Source organism: Hyperolius riggenbachi, chromosome 4 (genome assembly GCF_040937935.1).
Source record: "Hyperolius riggenbachi isolate aHypRig1 chromosome 4, aHypRig1.pri, whole genome shotgun sequence".
Taxonomy (NCBI): domain Eukaryota; kingdom Metazoa; phylum Chordata; class Amphibia; order Anura; family Hyperoliidae; genus Hyperolius; species Hyperolius riggenbachi.
Genome location: NC_090649.1, coordinates 179,063,449 through 179,082,318, shown reverse-complemented (window position 1 = coordinate 179,082,318; position 18,870 = coordinate 179,063,449). Strand labels below are relative to the sequence as shown.

At 42.8% G+C, this 18,870-nt stretch overlaps 1 protein-coding gene across 5 annotated transcripts in view; it reads right to left on the bottom strand.

Annotated features, from left to right (window-relative positions):
- NLGN1 (neuroligin 1) overlaps positions 1-18,870 on the bottom strand; it is a 946,844-nt gene that overhangs the window by 632,384 nt on the left and 295,590 nt on the right. For 4 of the 5 annotated variants that reach the window (XM_068281045.1, XM_068281048.1, XM_068281047.1 and 1 more), the window contains exon 1: positions 1,274-1,697. The exons of the other annotated variant lie outside the window; for it this stretch is intronic. The gene's annotated coding sequence lies outside the window, so the exon portion shown is untranslated. Of the gene's footprint in view, positions 1-1,273; positions 1,698-18,870 lie in introns of those variants that run through there. 5 annotated transcript variants of the gene reach the window in all.

Here is an 18,870-nt window from a genome sequence, read left to right as displayed (position 1 = left end):
AGCCTCCTTGGTCATTCCTGTCCGGTTCCCATGCTGTGTTCTCACTTGAATCCTAGTGAAAGACTGTAATTGACATTGAAGATGGAAGTGACAGGATACACCAGCCATAAGGTATCAGGGTCTTTTTTTTTTAGGCATTCAGCTAAATATCATTCAAACAAAGAACTGTGCTGGTTCCTAACACATCCGTGGCTGGGGATTTTCACTAAAAATAGCTCCTTTCATGCACTGGTTTTGCACAAAGCATAAAAATCAGTTTGAAAAAGAGAGAGAGAGAGATTCCTAATTATTTAAATTCAAGACATTTCTCTCTCTATATGGGGTTTCTGGTATGCCTTTCACATAAATCCCAATCATTGCAAAAAGAGGGAAAAAAAAGCAATACAACCCATTTCCAAAATAAGATCTTCCAAGGACAGGCTTCTAGGGTGTTAAAAACATGTATTTCTAAATTCCCCTAAAATAAAAGCTGATTAACCTCTTTTTTTTTACTGCTATTCCAAGAGTCTGAATAATCCTCCCTTTGCCAAAAAGGGGAAGCCCAGTTTTTTGCAGTCAGCTAAGCCTGAGCAGTGCAATAGAAAACAATGCAAAAAAAAAAAAAAATGAAACTGCTTGGAAAATATGTCATGGTGTTAAGTCTATTGCTGTTTACTCATTTTATTTTCTTTAGAGAGCAGAGGCATCAGCAGAGCTCAGACAAGAGGGTGATATTCATGCTAAAGCTACATTTTACCAGTAAAATTGGGCCAAAAAACAAGAACGCTCCTTCTCTCCTATGTGCATACAGGCATGCTTTACCATGAAGACCTATGGAACAGCTAGGTCATCAGGTCGAGGATAAGAGATCCAAATGGAACATAATGTTTGCCAAACTAGCTCTGACATTAACCCATGCATAGCCAGTGCAGATATCAAGATTCCAGAATGCCAACATGCCCATCACTACTATAGTGTGTGTGTGCAATATATTCTATATATAATCTAGTAATCTAGGATGTGTACCCTGCATGCCACACTGGTCGATCTATGGATCTATGACAAGTGTTTAGAAACAGACACTGCATTATCTCATAGCACCCGATCTATGGCATGACATACAGCAGCGTTCCCCCCAAAAGAATATCCAAACTTGGGGAGGGGGTATCTCAGTGCTCAGCATCCCCCCCCCCCCCCCCCCCCCGCACAATTCCCACATCCTCCCTCACACACAGCAGACACAAGGACAGATCATTGCAAAGCCCCCAAGTGTGACAAGCAGCAAAGTATTTACCAGATCTTTTTGCAGCATTCGATCTCTGCAATGTGAGCGTTCATTCCTGGCTGCTGGGGAAGAATCCCTGCTCTGTCTCCGGCACAATCAGCAGCATCCCACACACTGCCCCTTTATTCTTCTTAAGGCAATAAGAATATCATCTGTACGCCGCGACTCCCTTTACCATCCAGACCCAGAGCAGAGCAAATCATATGCAATATGTACGTGTGAATCAGGGTTTATCCCTTGCAGTCAGTGCCATAATCCTAGCGATCCTGATTCTTCTCACTTGACGCAATGTTGACCTGGGATAGCGATGTCGGTTCCTGGTTCAGAGATTTCTCGGCGGCGCTCAGTGAAGCGGGGATTTGCTGCTTTATCTTTTGGATCCCGTTTGCTCCGCTTTCTAGCATTCCGAGACCAGGAGAGAGCCCTGTTTTCCTCTTACACAGGTTGGAACTTTAATGTGCTCGCTAGCTGCTCTAAAACTAAGGCACACTCGCCCCCGGTGGTAGCAGGTGGAAGTGCATCTGCTGATATAGCAGCACTGCACAAAGCAACACATGGATAGGAGATTTTTCTGTCTGGCCAACTCCACTAAAGAGGAACTGTAGTGAAAACAACAATGAAGAAAGTTTTTTTTTTTCTAACGACATCCATATATAGATTATTTAGTCAGTGTTTGCCCATTGTAAAATCTTTCCTCTTCCTGATATACATTCTGAAATGTATTACTGACCACATCTTTAGTCCTGGCGGGTGATCTGTGTGGAATGTTCGTTACTGAGAGTTCTATGCACAGAGAGAGATACTGCTTGTTTGGCAATTGGAAAAAGCCGTTATCTTCCACAGTCCTACGAGGTTCACAGACAGCAAGCTGTCAGGACCTTAGTCATGACAACACACTGTGGGAGGGTTTCACTGAAAAATTAGCCATACAGAGCCAAATGATGATCTATTTAAGAAAAGGTAAAGTTTTTTTGTGTAAAAGGGAGTATCTGCTATCAAATGGGATAACGTTTAATCCTTGTATAAAGTTCCTCTTAACCTCCCTGGCAATATAATTATTTCCAGATTTTAGTGTCTAAGAGCTTGTGCACACTAGGGGCGCTTTTGGAAATTTTTAAGCGCCTGCGATTTTTCAAAATCCCCCTGAAAGCACTTACACCATGCTATCCTATGCACTAGTTCAGATAGGGGAAATCTGTCCGCTTTCCGCTCAGAGAAGCGCTGCATGAACCATTTTTAGGGCGATTTTGCTACAATGGAAGGTATAGGAAAAATGCAAAATGCTCACAAAATTGCGTTCGCGTTTTTAAGAATACACACATTGTATTTATTCTTTTCCGGATCAAAGAGACCGACATCAGGAAGTGAAAAAACAAAATCGCTCTGCAAAAAAGCCTACAAAAACGCTTACCAAAAATGGCCAACGAACAGAAATAGCTGGGAAGAGAACAAAAATTAAGGGAATACTGTACGGGGGAGGGGGGGGGGGGGTGTTCGGGGAAAATGAGTTGAACTTACCCGTGTCTTCTAATGGTCCCCCGCAGACATCCTGTGCCCGCGCAGCCACTCACTGATGCTCCGGCCAGTCTCCGATTCACTTTTGGAATTTCAGATTTTAAAGTCTGAAAACCACTGCGCCTGCGTTGCTGTGTCTTCGCTCCTGCTGATGTCACCAGGTGCATACTACATACTACGCAGGCCCAGTATGGTCTGTACCATACTGGGCCTGCATAGTACGCTCCTGGTGACATCAGCGGGAGCGAGGACAAGGCAACGCAGGCGCAGTGGTTTTCAGACTTTAAAGTCTGAAATTCCAGAAGTGAACCGGAGGCGGGACCGGAGCATCGGTGAGTGGCTGCGCGGGCGCTGGATGTCTGCGGGGGACTATTAGAAGCCCCGGGTAAGTTCAACTCATTTTCACCCAAACCACCCCCCCCCCCCCCTTACAGTATTCCTTTAACACGTCTCAGTTAATTTCACAAGAACAAGCATTTTCTCTGCCTTACCCGTTTTTACAGACTTACGGTGCCTACACACACATAATTAATGTATCTGCAGGGATCTGGACGCACTCCCTCAAGTGACAGTTCAGGGCTGCCTGTTGTAAAGACATGTTTGTACAGATTCTGTAGTTAAGAAGGGGAAGGAAGGACTAAAGGTGGCCACATTCCATATAATAAAAGTATTACATTTTATGTCAGTTCGATAAAAACGATTGGTTGGCACAAAAAATCGAAAGAAGAATAATCACTGTCTACATTAAGGCCTTTTTCACAGTAGGACGTTGCGATTTGATGCAACGTTAAAGTTGCAACACAAATTACAACGCAACGCCCCAAAAAAGTCGCAACGCAACTTAATGCCTCCTCTACGAATCCAGGATGAGAACCAGGGCAAACAGGATCACGAACGATCCTCGCCACCCCGGCAGTCACTTCTTCAACCGCATGCGCTCAGGCCGCCGCTACAGATCTATTCCCGCCAAAACCTCCAGGCACAGGAACTCCTTCTACCCTCAAGCAGTGCTCCTTCTGAACTCCAGCTGAACTCGTGCACAGCACACAGCGAAGCCCCCTAGGACGTCTGTCACCGAGGCCAAAATAGCCTGTATAGTCTTATTTTTATGTTTGCTCATTGCATGTTTGCTGTTTTTGTTTTGTTTTTTGCACTACCATGGTCAATGACTTTCTCTTTGTAAATTTATACTCTCTTTATTTTCTCCCTGCACTATGCACTATAATACATGCCGATGTGTACCACAAACAATTCCGGGTGCGGCAACCACCGCACTTGGCGAAATAAATATGATTCTGATTCTGATTCTGATTCTGATCGTTGCATACAGTAGAGCATACAGGCAATGAAAAGTATGCTTCCAAGTCATTATTGAGCATGTGCAAACAGTCTAATGTAGCGAATAACGTGTATAACGCACAGCATGCAGTACTTTCACTTAACGTGCAGCGTAAGTCACCAACGCAACGTGTGCACTGTGAACAGGGCATTGATTTTTCATTGCAGTGAGTTATTCTGCATTAAATGTTGTTTTAATGTGCGACTTTAACGTCGCACTGTGAAAGAGGCCTAAGAGGTAACGCACTGCAGTAGTGCATCACAATAAACACAACATTTACCACACAACTTTGACGTCGCACTGTGAATGTCGCTTAGGATTAACATTGCCATGCGGTTACCTGCGTTATGTGTCTTTGTTAACGCAGGACAATAACACCCCACTGTGAATCTAGCCTCGTGGATTTTTCTAATCAATTTTTATGAAAGTTGAATGGTGTGTGGTAGATAGTCAATTACTTGACGTACAGACCCAGACTATTTTTTTTCTGAGTTTTTTAATTATTTTTTTCGATAATTGGGGAAAAATCAAACATATGTATGTGGTACATTGGTCAGACTTTTATAATGTAACAATCAGTTAGAAAAATGTATTTCAATTCTTGAATTGAAAAGAGATTTAAAAATGATATGGTGTGTGACCAAGAAATGGTGGATGGGCAGGGGCATTGCTAGGATCCTAAGCGATGAGTACATTTGAAATCGGCGCCGGTAGACTTGGGCACAGGATACAGCGGTATATGGCTGATCCTGCTTCTGCACAAGTCCGGGCCAATTTAATTACTATTCCCCCTCCAGCCCGCCATGGATAGTGGGGGAATGAAATAATTCGGCTTCCAGCGATTGCTGGAGGCCGAATTATTATGTTTTTAAGCAACCTCGGCTCCGTCTTCTGACGGAGCCGACGTTACTCACTGAGCGCTGCAATAGGAGTGATTCCTATTGAAGTCTATGGGGGCGCCGGCTGCGCCCAAATCTAGCAGCGCTGAAAAGCACTGCTCCTTAAGCGATCCAGGGCACTTTTGGGTATTCCATCCAGAAAATGGGTTTTGGCATAGCCAGGTACCAGGTGGGTGTGGTCATGGATGGAGCCAAATTTACATGAACTTGAAGGAATACTATCGATGTATGCATTTATTTTTAAATGCTGTATGTTGTAGCACACATTAGGACAAGTACTACCGGTAGGAGCAATTTGATTCCTCACACAGCTGTTCCTCTCAACTGTAAAATCCTCCGTCAGTTTTGGCGTCAGTGTTGGATACAAAATGTATCTAAATACTGGGCTCCCAGAGGGCTAGACCATGTCTCTGCACAGGGGAGTTGCTATCAGGTCTCAGGTCTCCTGCATGCTGTGGGTGACACAGTGAAATATATTTGTGAGCTGTGTGACAGAGTAACCAAGCAGCTCAGGGTGACCCAAACTACTATGAGCTGTGTGAGAAATGAATTTTTAAGCAGGGATAGTAAAAGAGAGAGACCTGGGTAAATAAATAAAGTGCCCCTAGCACTAGTGGTAATGTGTACACTAATATAGAGTATTAAAAAAGAGTTTTTTATATCGACAGTATTCCTCTAACAGCGGTCTAAGCAAGCCTGCCCAGCAAAATGTTGGATGAACCCCCCCCCCCCTCTCCATTATTACAAAAAAATGCACCACAACTCCCAGCATCCCCCCATAGCAGAAAAACAGCTCCCTGCATGCTCCCATAAAGGCATCACAAGGCCAGCATGGCACCACAGCACACAGTATGCCCACATAGAGGCACCACAGCACCCAGCATACCCATGGTTGATGCACCACAGCTCCCAGCATACCCGCTATTGAGGCTCAACACCTGACTCTGCCTGGGGGACATCCGGGGCACCCCAGAATAGATCCGGGGCACATGCCACTGTCTTTTGGGGCTAGCAATGCCCCTGTGGACAGATGAGGGTAGGATTAAGGGTACAATGCTATCTGGTTTCACTCAGGTGTTATTGTTGCTAAAGATCTGGCATGTCGATCTATAGGTGGCCTTGGGGGACACTTATACACACACTATTCCTGAACAGCCACCTCGGACGAGCGCCATCTAACATGAGTAGCTACCTTAGGGCAAATACAAGTGTTTATTCAATTCATCATGTGCAGAGAGCACTTTCTCATTTTCTCACCCTATCTGTCCCAGTTTATCAGTACATTCATAGTGCACACATTGCGTTAGTGTGTAACGTGTAGCATTATTAGAAAGTGCTGCATGCTGTGCGTTTAGCAATGAATCTGCTGTGTTGCACATGCTCAGTAATGTTTTTATTTCTTTTTTGAAAATGTTCCGCATGCGCCGTTTTCGTTCCCTAGTAAATACATTTTGTATTGTGCGACTTTAACGTTGCACTGTGAAAGTGTATATGCATTGCGTTAGGGCAGCGTTGTGCGACCTAAACGTTGCATCAAACGTAACGTACTACTGTGAAAGTAGCCTAAGGAGGGAGATGTATGCAGACCGTTAGACAAACAAAAAAGCTCCTGTCCAGAAGTGCTAGTAAAATTTGTTGTGCAAATTCTTTCATGTAATCCATTACCGCGCAGAACAGTTAAGTATTGGCAGGGGGCAAAAACCTATGTGCCCCTGTGAATACAAAGCTAATCAACTGCCCCACCTCAAACCTCACCCTACCCACACATCTCCTCTATCATGTGCTGAGAGAATAACTCTTTCTGGCCAGCACTAAAACTGCAATTCAGCAAAGTCTCCCATGGACCTCTATGTTCTTACTAAATGTAAGATTCCAATAGCACACTTTCATATTTATACAATATAAGTGCTGGGTCCAACATTTTTGGAATTGGCTCTGAAAAGATGAACCTTTCCTGTAATGTAAGTTTTGTAGTGGCAGAATCTCAAGACTATTCAGAAGTTATATTTTTAAAAAAATACTGAAAAAAAGGAGTATGTTTTTATAAAGTATTGTATTATGTATTTTGTAAATTACTAGTCACATACAGTGTGAGTCTTAGGGTAAGTACACTGTTGAATGTGCTTAAAGCAATACGTTTTGACCTTTGGAATACATTCAATATACACAAATTATTAATGCAAACACATGCTTTCTGAAAACATACATGGTTATGAGCTACAGTAAGTGGTCCTGTTATAGTATATATTATAAAACAACCACTTCAAATTCTCTGTAATAAGATACATGTTTCATTTAGTGGGTAAGTAGGATTATATAAAGACTTAAGATTATGAAAAACATAATTTAATACAGAAAATATTTAAATGGAACGCAAGCTGAGAGACATATGGAGGCCAACATATTTAGTTCCTTTTATGTGATGCACATTGCCTGGCTGTCCTACTGATCATCTGCCCCTAATACTTTTAGCCATAGACCCTGAACAAGCATGCGGATCAGATGTTTCTGACAAAACTGTGACAAGATTAGCTGCATGCTTGTTTCTGGTGTGTGATGCAGACACTACCGACCAGAAAGATCAGCAGGACTGCCCAGCAACTGGTATTTGTTTAAAAACATTTCTCTAAAGCTAATTCTCCTAAGGCTCATTTCTCAAACCCTCATTTCCTATCTAATGATGGGTGGCTAATTTTACTCTATCAAAAAGTCTGAAAAAATGTTTTTTTTCACAAAAAGTGTATGGTAAAGTTCTTTGAAGTCAACGGACATGAGAAAACATACTTTTTTTTTAAAGGGACACTGAAGTGAGAGGCATATGGAGGCTGCCATACTTATTTCCTTTTAAACAGTGCCAGTTGCCTGGCAGTCCTGCTGGTCTATTTGGGTGCAGTGGTGTCTGAATTACACCAGAAACAAGCATGCAGCTAGTCTTGTCAGATCTGACAATAATGTCAGAAACGCCTGATCTGCTGCTTGCTTGTTCAGGGTCTATGGCTAAATGTATTAGAGGCAGAGGATCGGTAGGACAGCCAGACAACTGGCATTGTTTAAAAGGAAATAAATATGGCAGCCTCCATATCCCTTGCTTTAGGTTTCCTTTAAATCCTTAAAGTGCATCCGAGATGAAAAACTAACTATAACAAGTAACTTGTCTATATATCTTATCTAAAGTTTAGATAGTTTACACAGCAAATCTAGCTGCAAACAGCTTAAATAGAATATGATTATTTCTTTCTGTGATACAATGACAGCAGCTTATCTGTATCTTGAGCAAAAAAACAAATCCCCCCTCCTCCTCCCTCCTCCCCTCTGCCTCTGAAATCTCTGGCTAGTAATACCTCCCCTGCCTCCTTCCCAGACTGAGCTCCCATGAGCCCTTGCTACTGTCTGAAAGTGCCTTGGCTCTCTGAAAACCTGTAGGCGTGGGTTATTTAGTTTATAGGGAATTAGAGTATTAAAACAAAAACAAAAAAGTATTTGGCTTGAGGAATGCCCTATAAATAATAGGAAAGGAACACAATTATGCAATGAGTAAAAGTTCATCTCGGATCCACTTTAACCGCATTTCTTGAGCAATATATATTAAGCAAGCTACAGTATAATCTTTCTACAAGTAGCAACCTCAGTTGTTGATGCCTTTCAAAGTAACTAAGGAAAACATCCAAACCCACTTACGAATGCAAGCACAGAATTTGCGATAACTATCGGAACTTCCTGTAGTAAGATACTCAAACTTCTTGCTGTGAAGAACCAGGGTATAAAAACTATTCAAGGTAAAGAAGACCTTTCTTCCTTTTTGTACCTGTTCAAACTGTGTCCCATACTCCAGATGTTTCATCACAAGTTATTTATCTATGCCATCTATGTTTTTGCTAGCTGCTGCTGGTATTTGGCATTGACTATGGTTGCATAACTTATTGTTGTCTGATGTTTAAGTCTGATGTTCTGAACTGTATCCCGCTTTATATGGTGTCATGCTATTGACACAGTCAAGATGCATGAACTTACATTTATTGAAATTACATTTCATCTGCCATATTCCTGCCCCGGTAGTCATGTTGTCAAGATCCCTCTTTAGTCCATCGCTTTCCCGTTAAGTGTTGCTAATTCTACATAATATGTATTATCTGTAAAGATGCAAACATTACATTGTATTCCATCCATTAGGCCAATAATTCATAAAGTGAAGAGAACTGGTTAAAGTGAATGATTTAATAATGAACTTCAAGCGTGCTGATTCCTGCAGAGAAAGTACCTGCTCTAGTGGCTCCCACTTATGTAAAAGCAGGACACAGCAGGCATAGATGAATTGGCAGGGTGAAAGCCTCAAAGTGAATAGCGAGAAGTTATTCTTTATCTTCTGAGCCATGCAATTCTTTTTGGAATGCAAACTCTCCACTGGCATACAGCTAATAGAAAACAGGTAGAAAAGGCGACAAAAACTCACAGGGCTTGTAATGTCATAGTATTGGGGTGTCACCAGCCACAATACCCTCCTACAGTCATACCTGCCACAATAATCAATGAAGGAAATGTAGCTGTTGCTGGAAGAAACATGCTATTTCAGTTATAACTGTCTGTTTTTGTTTATTAATTTAACAGCAACAAAGACACACACACATTCCCAATAAGTCTTACTAAGCACTTCAGGCTGCTATTTCTGCCTCTCACATCTTTCCTAACTGTGCCTAAGCTTCTTCTATATTGCATGCACGCCCTGGGTGCAACATTTGTGCACACATGCCATGGTGTAATTTCCTACATGTGACAAGAGAAAACAACCTGGTATGCCAAGCTGTTACAATACATCTACTAAACTGTATAGTGTACCTGAGGACACATTTGACATGATGTGATAAAAATAGGTACATGCAGCACTATCCCTACCAAGAAATTGCCTCAAGTCCTTTTATGCTTTCCAATACAACTGGTGTTAAACAACGACCTGTTATTTATGCAAACGAGCTTATTGAACAGCTTGTTGATTTCAGTCCATTTCCTGAAAAGTAAATATAAGCCAAAAGTGTGAGAAAGGAGTGGGAGAAGCCTTCTGATAAATTTTTAGTGCTGAAAAGCTCAAAAAACAACAAAAAAACAACAGATCAGTCTGTTGCTTAAATTGAAGTATTAAACTGAAGTCCATAAACTGAACATAAAAATAGGAGACTTAACTTTCTGTTATATTACCTTTTGTAAAATACATACAATTAATTATCTCCTAAGTTTATTTTCACTTCAAGTTTGCTTTAACTCACTATGCGATTTATTTCTAAATAACAGTGTTATTTTCATATTGTACATCCGCATCACTGAGCTCCATAGAGTACACAGAGCTTAAAGGGAACCTGAAGTGAGTAAAAGTATTTAAAACAAACACATGACGTAGCTGCAAATGAATATTACATAATAACCTCACTGTCAGTTCCTCTCAGTAGCTCACCATTTTCTTCTTACAGTGATCCCTTCCAGTTCTAACAATATTTTGCCAGAACTGAAATATACCAGTTGCTGTCAGTTACAACTGAATGTGCAAGGTAATGTCCATGTTTCCCTATGGCTCAAGTGGGTGATATTACAGTTCAACAGTGTGCTGACCAGAAAGCTGTTATGGGGTAATGGCCATTTTTAAAATGGAGAACTGAGAATTCAATTGACCACAGTGGATAAATGGGACACAGGAGAGGAGTAGGAGATTGAGGAGTAGACTACACAGGAGGTAAGTATGACCTGTGTATGGTTATTTTGACTTTTTTTGTCTTCAGTTCAGGTTCTCTTTAAAGTGATTAAATGGACCTACATGCTCAATTTTTATCTTTTTGTTTTTATACTTAATGCGTTTTAGGAGTTTGAATACCTTTAGTAACTGTCATTTCATTGAGTTTACTTTGTCAGCTTAGTTTTGTTTGCAATTCTTTTGTTGTATGTTAATTTTTTTATTTTTTGTAATTCTCAAAACAACTTATCTTAAAGAATCAAATAGAAACTAAAAAGCCAGTTAAATGGTAATACAAACACTTATGTTAGGCCTAGTGCACACCAGAGCGGTTCTGCTGCGGTTTGCAATCCACTTGTGGCTGCGGATACGCTTGGTCAATGTATCTCAATGGGCTGGTGCACACCAGAGTGGGAGCGTTTTGCAGAAACACATACTCCCGGGCTGCTGCAGATTTTGGATTGCGGATGCGTTTCTGCCTCAATGTTAAGTATAGGAAAAACGCAAACCGCTCTGAAAAACGGCACTTCAGAGCGGTTTGCCAGGCGTTTTTTGTTACAGTAGCTGTTCGTTAACAGCTTTACTGTAACAATACATGAAAATTACTACACCAAAAACGCTTCACAAAACCGCAAAATGCTAGCTGAAACGCTGCAGAAAAAGAAGAAAAAGCGTTTCAAAATCTGCTAGCATTTTGCGGATCTGCTAGCGGTTTTTGGTGTGCACCAGGCCTTAGAGAGGATTTTTCATACAGAGAGTTTCTGCTCCAGAGGGAAAATGCTGTGATACTCTATAGCTATATACTACCTCAGAAGAGAAATATGGTGGGTGCTATGTTTAATTCTCTGCTAGGGTCTGCTCTCTTTTACAATTTCTGAACCGTTAACTCAGAACAAGAATGCACAACAGGAGTTCTGTATGCACTTTGATTTTGCAGTGTGCAGGTTTGCTGAAAATGTGTGATAGTACTGAAAATACTGAAGTCAGAAGTTCACAATGGAAGGCAGGCATTTGGCATTTTAAAATGTTAATAAAAATAGCAGTCTTCTGTTTCCTCATTTCAAGTTTCTTTTGAGAAACCTATTGTTTTTCCCCACTTAAAGGACTCTGAAAGGGAGAGGCATAGGGAGGCTGCCAAATTTATTTTCTTTTTAACAATGCCACTTGCTTGCATGTCCTGCTGATCCTCTGCCTCCAATACTTTTTGCCACAGACCCTGAACAAGTATGCAGATCAAATGTTTCTGACTGATGTTTGGATTGTGTGTGGTGCACACAATTCTGATGCATGCAACATCAGTAGGCTGACAGGCAACTGGTATTAGGCAAAAGGAAATAAATATGACAGCCACCATATCTCTCTCACTTCAAGCGTCCTGTAATTCAGCATATGTATTCCTCTTAGAAAAAAAATATCTTCTTTCTTCTACAGCAGCATTTCGAACCTTTTGTTAGAGATGCATACAATTTTTTTCAGGCCTGCACCCACAAACCACCTACCCTAATTAAGATCCTAGGGGCCTGGTGGATGCTAGCCCCAACCAAATCTTACTAAAAAATTCCAAGTGGCCATAAGCAGTGGGCAAAAACTCCTATCTTGCTTAGGGCCTGTCTTCATCCTTATCCATTTCTGAACTAACTAAACCTACCAGGTCTTGCTTCAGTGGCGTAGCTACAAACCTCGGGGCCCCGATGTGGAATTTGAACCCGGGCCCTCCACACCAATGCCGAACTTGGACCCGGGCCCCCCACCCTACGTTAAATAGCTAGGTATAGGCGCCTCCAGTATAGGTATAGGTGACCTCAGTATTGGTAGGCAGGAATAGGGGGCCCCAGTTTTGGTAGCCAGGTATAGGTGCTCCAGTATAGGTAACCCAGGAATAGGTGCCTCAGTATAGATAGCCAGGAATAGGTGCCCCAGTATAATTAGCTAGTAATACATGCCTCAGTATAGATAGCCAGGAATACATGCCTCAGTATAGATAGCCAGGAATATGTGCCTCAGTATAGATAGCCAGGTATAGGTGCTCCAGTATAGGTAGCCCAGGAATAGGTGCTCCAGTATAGGTAACCCAGGAATAGGTGCCCCAGTATAGATAGCCAGTGATAGGTGCCTCAGTATAGATAGCCAGGAATACGTGCCTCAGTATAGATAGCTAGTAATACATGCCTCAGTATAGATAGCCAGGAATACATGCCTCAGTATAGATAGCCAAGAATAGGTGCCTCAGTATAGATAGCCAGGAATAGGTGCCTCAGTATAGATAGCCAGGAATAGGTGCCTCAGTATAGATAGCCAGGAATAGGTGCCTCAGTATAGATAGCCAGGAATAGGTGCCTCAGTATAGATAGCCAGGAATAGGTGCCTCAGTATAGATAGCCAGGAATAGGCTACCGACTCCAGGTACCTAAAAATTGCTCCGACTCCTCTGGAAACAGTCAGTGACTAAGTACTTTGTAAAGTAACACAGCAATGTCAGTGCTATAAAGTATATAATATGGTAGCACATCAGGTAATGACAATGTTAGGAATTAAACTGTTAGCTTCTCAGAGATACAAAGGCTGACATAATTGTGTACTCTGTAAAGCACAGGGGGAGAAAGCAATGCTATATACAGTAAATTAAGAGAGAGAGAGAGAGAGAGAGAGTGGAGAGTGAGATGGGTAAATAGATAGTGAGGCTGCAGAAAACATAATAAAGGACAAGGAAAGAGAGGGGGAACATATAGGAAAGTAGGAGAGTGCGAGAAAGGGGGAGATTAAGATAGAAAAGGGGGAGACATACTGGGGGGATATGGAGCAAAATTTATCTGAGAAAACCTGCCACCAACACCCTGCACTGTGGAGGAGAGCACATGCAGAGCCTGACAGAGTAGACCACCTGTTGATAGGGGGAGAGAGGGGAGCCAGAAGACCAGGAACTGTGCAGCCGGAAACTTATCTTTTTATCTTTATCGTCCAAACCTCACACAGTTCCTGTCTCTGCTCCCGCAATGACAGGCATCAGCCATCAGCATGTCATAATAATGTGCATCACTGAGCTCAGCAACACTGGACAGCCTGCACTATTAAATTAATCATTTTGATCAGCATATACACTGATTAGAATGATTAATTAATAATGCAATGCAGTCATGTGTTACAGGAGTCAGTGTATACATATGACAGCCTGTGATAGCCTGTGTGGTGCCAGGAGAGTGAAGTACTGTGCAGCGGGCTGTGCAGCACTTACTTGTCCACATCTGTGTGCTCATTTTCTGAGATTCTCTGATAGCCGGAGGCTGGAGCAGGAAGGAGGAGAGCAGAAGTGAAGGACTGCAGACAGGGCTGCAAGCTCTGTGGCCGCACTTGTTGCCTGCTGGAAACAGAGAGCCGAGCAGCTCTGCCTTGTTTCCTGTGCACGGCAGTCTGAATATGTGGAGTTGCGAGGGCGGCAGCGGGGATCACCCGTTGATGTTGCAAGGTGATTGTCCTGTTGGGAAATCTGGCTCTGACGTGGTGAGGTTGAGCGGGCCCCCCAGGCCTGGTTGCACAGGCGACTGCTGCGACCGTGGCCCCTACACCCCTGTTTTGCTTGTTGGCTTGACTTGGAACTATAAATATATACCAGAGAGATTCATTCATTCACGCTTTCTTTTCCTTTAATAAGTCACCACAACTCTTATAGATGTAGAAGACTAACCGAGTAACACATACAGAGTAGAAAGTGAGATTTGACAGCCCAAAAATTAGCAGAAATGGAAGAGTAGGAAACTTTATCACATTAGTATTGTTCTCTGGGTTTTACTTAAAGAGAATTCCAGAATCCCAACATTTCTTGTCACTTTGACATCCAAGGTAGAGAGCAGCAGCAATAAAAACCTAAGAATCTACCTCTAAGCATTGCAAGAATGCTCTGCAATGCAAACATTGTACTCTTTCAGAGCTTTACAGTGCTCTGTCTATGCAGGAAAGGAGGAGAACCATCCACAAGAAACTAGAAAACTATAAATACACGAAGCAGGTATTACAATGGACTCAGCCTTAGGAGTACATCTAAAAAGGATGCCGTGGTAATTTGGGTGCTGGAGACAGCTGCTAGTGGAATATCCATAAAATTAACAATATTCTACTATTGGGCAGTGGTGACTACAATAGTAAAATACCAAAGCCTAAGATTAATCCCCCCCATTTCTGCAGATATCCGTGTCACCTTCACTGGTAAATACTCCCTCACCTCCACTACTTATCGGGTGCCAGCCACCTATTCCCAGCACCGCGGTATCCAGAATTAACATTGTGGCCTATGCAGTGCCAATTTTACCATAGCGCTACCGGCATTTAAATTATCTGCTTTGAACCTTAGGGCCTGTCTCCACTGCGCTGCTGAATTCAGCAACGCGAGTCTAGTACAATCCACAAGGACATCAGAAAATGCACAGACAGCGCTTCTTGATGTCTCCACTCATGTGCTGTGCAGCAATGTGCTCCGGTAATGCACTTCTACATGCATTTCAGTGGGCTGAGCAGTGTGATCCCATTCAATGTAACTGCTCCACCCAGCAACATAGGTGCCATGTGTTTCTGTAAAACATGTGACCACCTGCATTGCTAGCCAGTGTGCAAGTGTGGACAGTGCACAAGTGTGGGTAATTAGCTCATCCCATGAGGCAGAAACTGGAATTAGCAAACCAGAGCTGATCTAGTTGCTATTGAACTGTTTAAGGACACCGGAAGTGAGAGGGATATGGTTACATAGTTACATAGTTATTTGGGTTGAAAAAAGACATACGTCCATCGAGTCCAACCAGTACAAAGTAAAACACCAGCCTGCTCCCTCACATATCCCTGTTGATCCAGAGGAAGGCAAAAAAAACCCTTACAAGGCATGGTCCAATTAGCCTCAAAAGGGAAAAAATTCCTTCCCGACTCCAGATGGCAATCAGATAAAATCCCTGGATCAATATCATTGGGCATGACCTAGTAATTATAGACATGGATGTCTTTCAACGCAAGTATCTGGTGTCAGTTGCCTGGCAGTCAAGCTGATCTCTTTGGCATCAGTAGTGTCTGAATTACCCACCTGAAACGGGCATGTGGCTAATCCAGTCAGACACCCCTAATCTGCATGCTTGTTTAGGGTCTATGCCTATGAGTATTAGAAACAGAGGCTCAGCAGGCTAGCCAGGCAATCTTTAATTTTTAAAAGGAAATAAACATGTCAGCATTCATATCCCTCGTACCTCAGTTTCTACTTTAGTAGTTTATGGAGAAGCGAAAGAGACTTGTTATTTTTTTTCCAGTTATAACTTTTTTTTAGAAAAACAGGGTTGACATTCTTCCTCTGGTTGCAGCTCCCTACATTGTTTCTCTGTGGGCCCTGCAGGAGCAGCCCATGCTGGTACTTCAAACTTGGGCAGACTGCAGCTAGGAGGCAGAGAGATGGTAATGTCCATCCACGCCCTACCTCACTCTTGTCCCAATTGTACTGCACTTCATTGCCTTTAGGCCTCTTTCACACAGGAAGCTGAAGAACGTGAATCCCTCACCTGTCAGCTTCTCCTGTGCACCGGCCACGCGCTTGCTAGCATTGAGTTACATCTTAGAGTGGCCACAATATGCAATATGGTGCAACTTTTTTGTTGCTGTGTAATCACACTGCATGTCAAGCACTGACAAGCACGAGTTTACACAAAGACTGCAATTTGGCTGCATTAAAGAGACTCTGTAACATCAGAAACATCCCCTGGGGGGTACTCACCTCGGGTGGGGGAAGCCTCCGGATCCTAATGAGGCTTCCCACGCCGTCCTCTGTCCCACGGGGGTCTCGCTGCAGCCCTCCGAACAGCCAGCGACAGACCCGACTGTAAATTCAATATTTACCTTTGCTGGCTCCAGCGGGGGCGCTGTGGCTGCTCTCGGCTCCGAAGTAGACGGAAATACCCGATCTCAGTCGGGTCCGCTCTACTGCGCAGGCGCCAGAAACTTGCGCCTGTGCAGTAGAGCAGACCCGACGGAGATCGGGTATTTCCGCCTACTTCGGAGCCAACAGCCATCAGAGCGCCTGTGCAGGAGTCGGGAAGGTAAATAATGACGTCACCGCTGTACGGAGGGCTGCAGCGAGACCCCTGAGGGACGGAGGATGCCATGGGAAGCCTCATTAGGATCCGGAGGCTTCCCACACCCGAGGTGAGTACCCCCCAGGGGACGTTTTGACGTTACAGTTCCTCTTTAAAAGACAACTGTAGTGAGAGGTATATGGAGGCTGCCATATTTATTTCCTTTTAAACAATACTAGTTGCCTGGCAGCCCTGCTGATATAGTTGGCTGCAGAAGTGTCTGAACAACACCAGAAACAAGCATGCAGCTAATCTTGTCAGATTCTGAAAATAATATCAGAAACACTTAAACACTACTCTGCAAATGCTTGTTCAAGGTCTATGGCTAAAAGTATTAGAGGCAGAGGGTCAGCAAGATAGCCAGGCAACTGGTATTATTAAAATAAATAATTATGCAAGCCTCCATATCTCTCTCCCTTCAGTTGTCCTTAAACTTGAAGCTGGTAGGTGTTTGGTAGCCAGCTAATAGGAGGCTAAACAACCCAACAAGAGTGTAGTTCAGCTTCCTGTGCCAAAGATGCATCAGGTCACATGGGCTGTTCCGCTATAGCTACACTATTGCTGAAAACCCGCCAGATTCCATTTTCAGAGCAAAAGAGTTTCCTAAAACCCATTTTAGACAGAAATAAAAATGCTTGACAACTTTAGAGAAATCAAAGAAGGTATGAACTCATAAATCCAAAGGTTATTACAAGATCCTTGCTGGCTGCTTCCAACATCGCTCATCCCTTCAGCAAACTTTATCTAAGTTAGCTGTTCATCATCAGCTGTTATGACTCTCACAAGAAAGGGTGCAGAAGTATCGGATGGCACCACCCGCAGAGCTGCTAAACAGAACCTCGCTGTGACAAAGAGAATGCCTAGGAGCGCAGAAAACAACAAGAAATCCTTAGCAAGATATTTTGGTCTTTTTTCCCATCCCTGCTTACACAAAAATAGTCTATTTGTGACATGTAAGAATGCAGAAATACAGAGGCACTTGCTCTACAAATACCAACCTGTATTACATATGGTTAAACTGAAATGTAAAGAACTGCATTCTACATGCAAATGATAAATCGTGATGACCTCCAAAACTCCATTAGCCACTGTTTACAGTCTTGTAAAGTGCACTTCTGTTCATTGCTGAATGGCAAACCATGTCATAACACAATGCTCAATCTGTGTTTTCTAGCTGTCATCCATTTTTCACAAATGCTACAGCAAAGCTGCAAGTCTAATTCCATTTTCTAGAGTGTGTGGGGATTATCTGAAACATGCCTGTATTATCATGGGAACTATATCCATCTGTAAGGGGTGCCTACATACAGTAATAACCACATGAAGCCCAGGAAGAGCCGGAAAAGCTAGTGAGATGAGAAGATGCTCTAAATTCTATTCTCTGCTCTCTTTAGCAAACCTCCTCTTGTTCACCACAGCCTGCCTACTGCTATCACAAACTCATAGTACCCCACCACTAGTTTTGAGGGAGCTCAAATAAAAAAAGCTAAAAACACAAGGTAATACAGCCACCGGCGATAGTTGTGCACGAATGGCATGTCCCCCCGATTTGCAACAACTCAGAGGGGAGAATAGAATTTAGCATGGCCCAGAGTTTAAGGGGGAGCAGTGTGGGACATCTTTCAGCTTCACCCAGTGCCCAAATTTGCCCGCAGCCATTTTAAATGTATGTGGGTCTATGGCTAAAGTATCTGAGGTGGACAATCAGCATGACAGCCAGACAACCTGCATGGTTTAATAAGGAAATACATGCCAGCCTTCATATCCCTCCTAGTTCATGGGTACTTTAAATGTCTACCCTATGCTCATTGACAAAACATTCGCTCATTCATTGACAAGTCATTTGACACATCATTCACAAATTCCATCTTCAACGTTTTTCAGAAGCTTAAACTCAAAACTCAAATAACTCCATTGGGTTACCTACTACTCCCTTACGTTTCCTACAAAATACAGATTACAAGCAATGGACTGATCCTGTGGTGTAGCTAGAGATCAAGCGGCCCCATCGCAAAACTCATGGGGCTTTCAGATGTAGG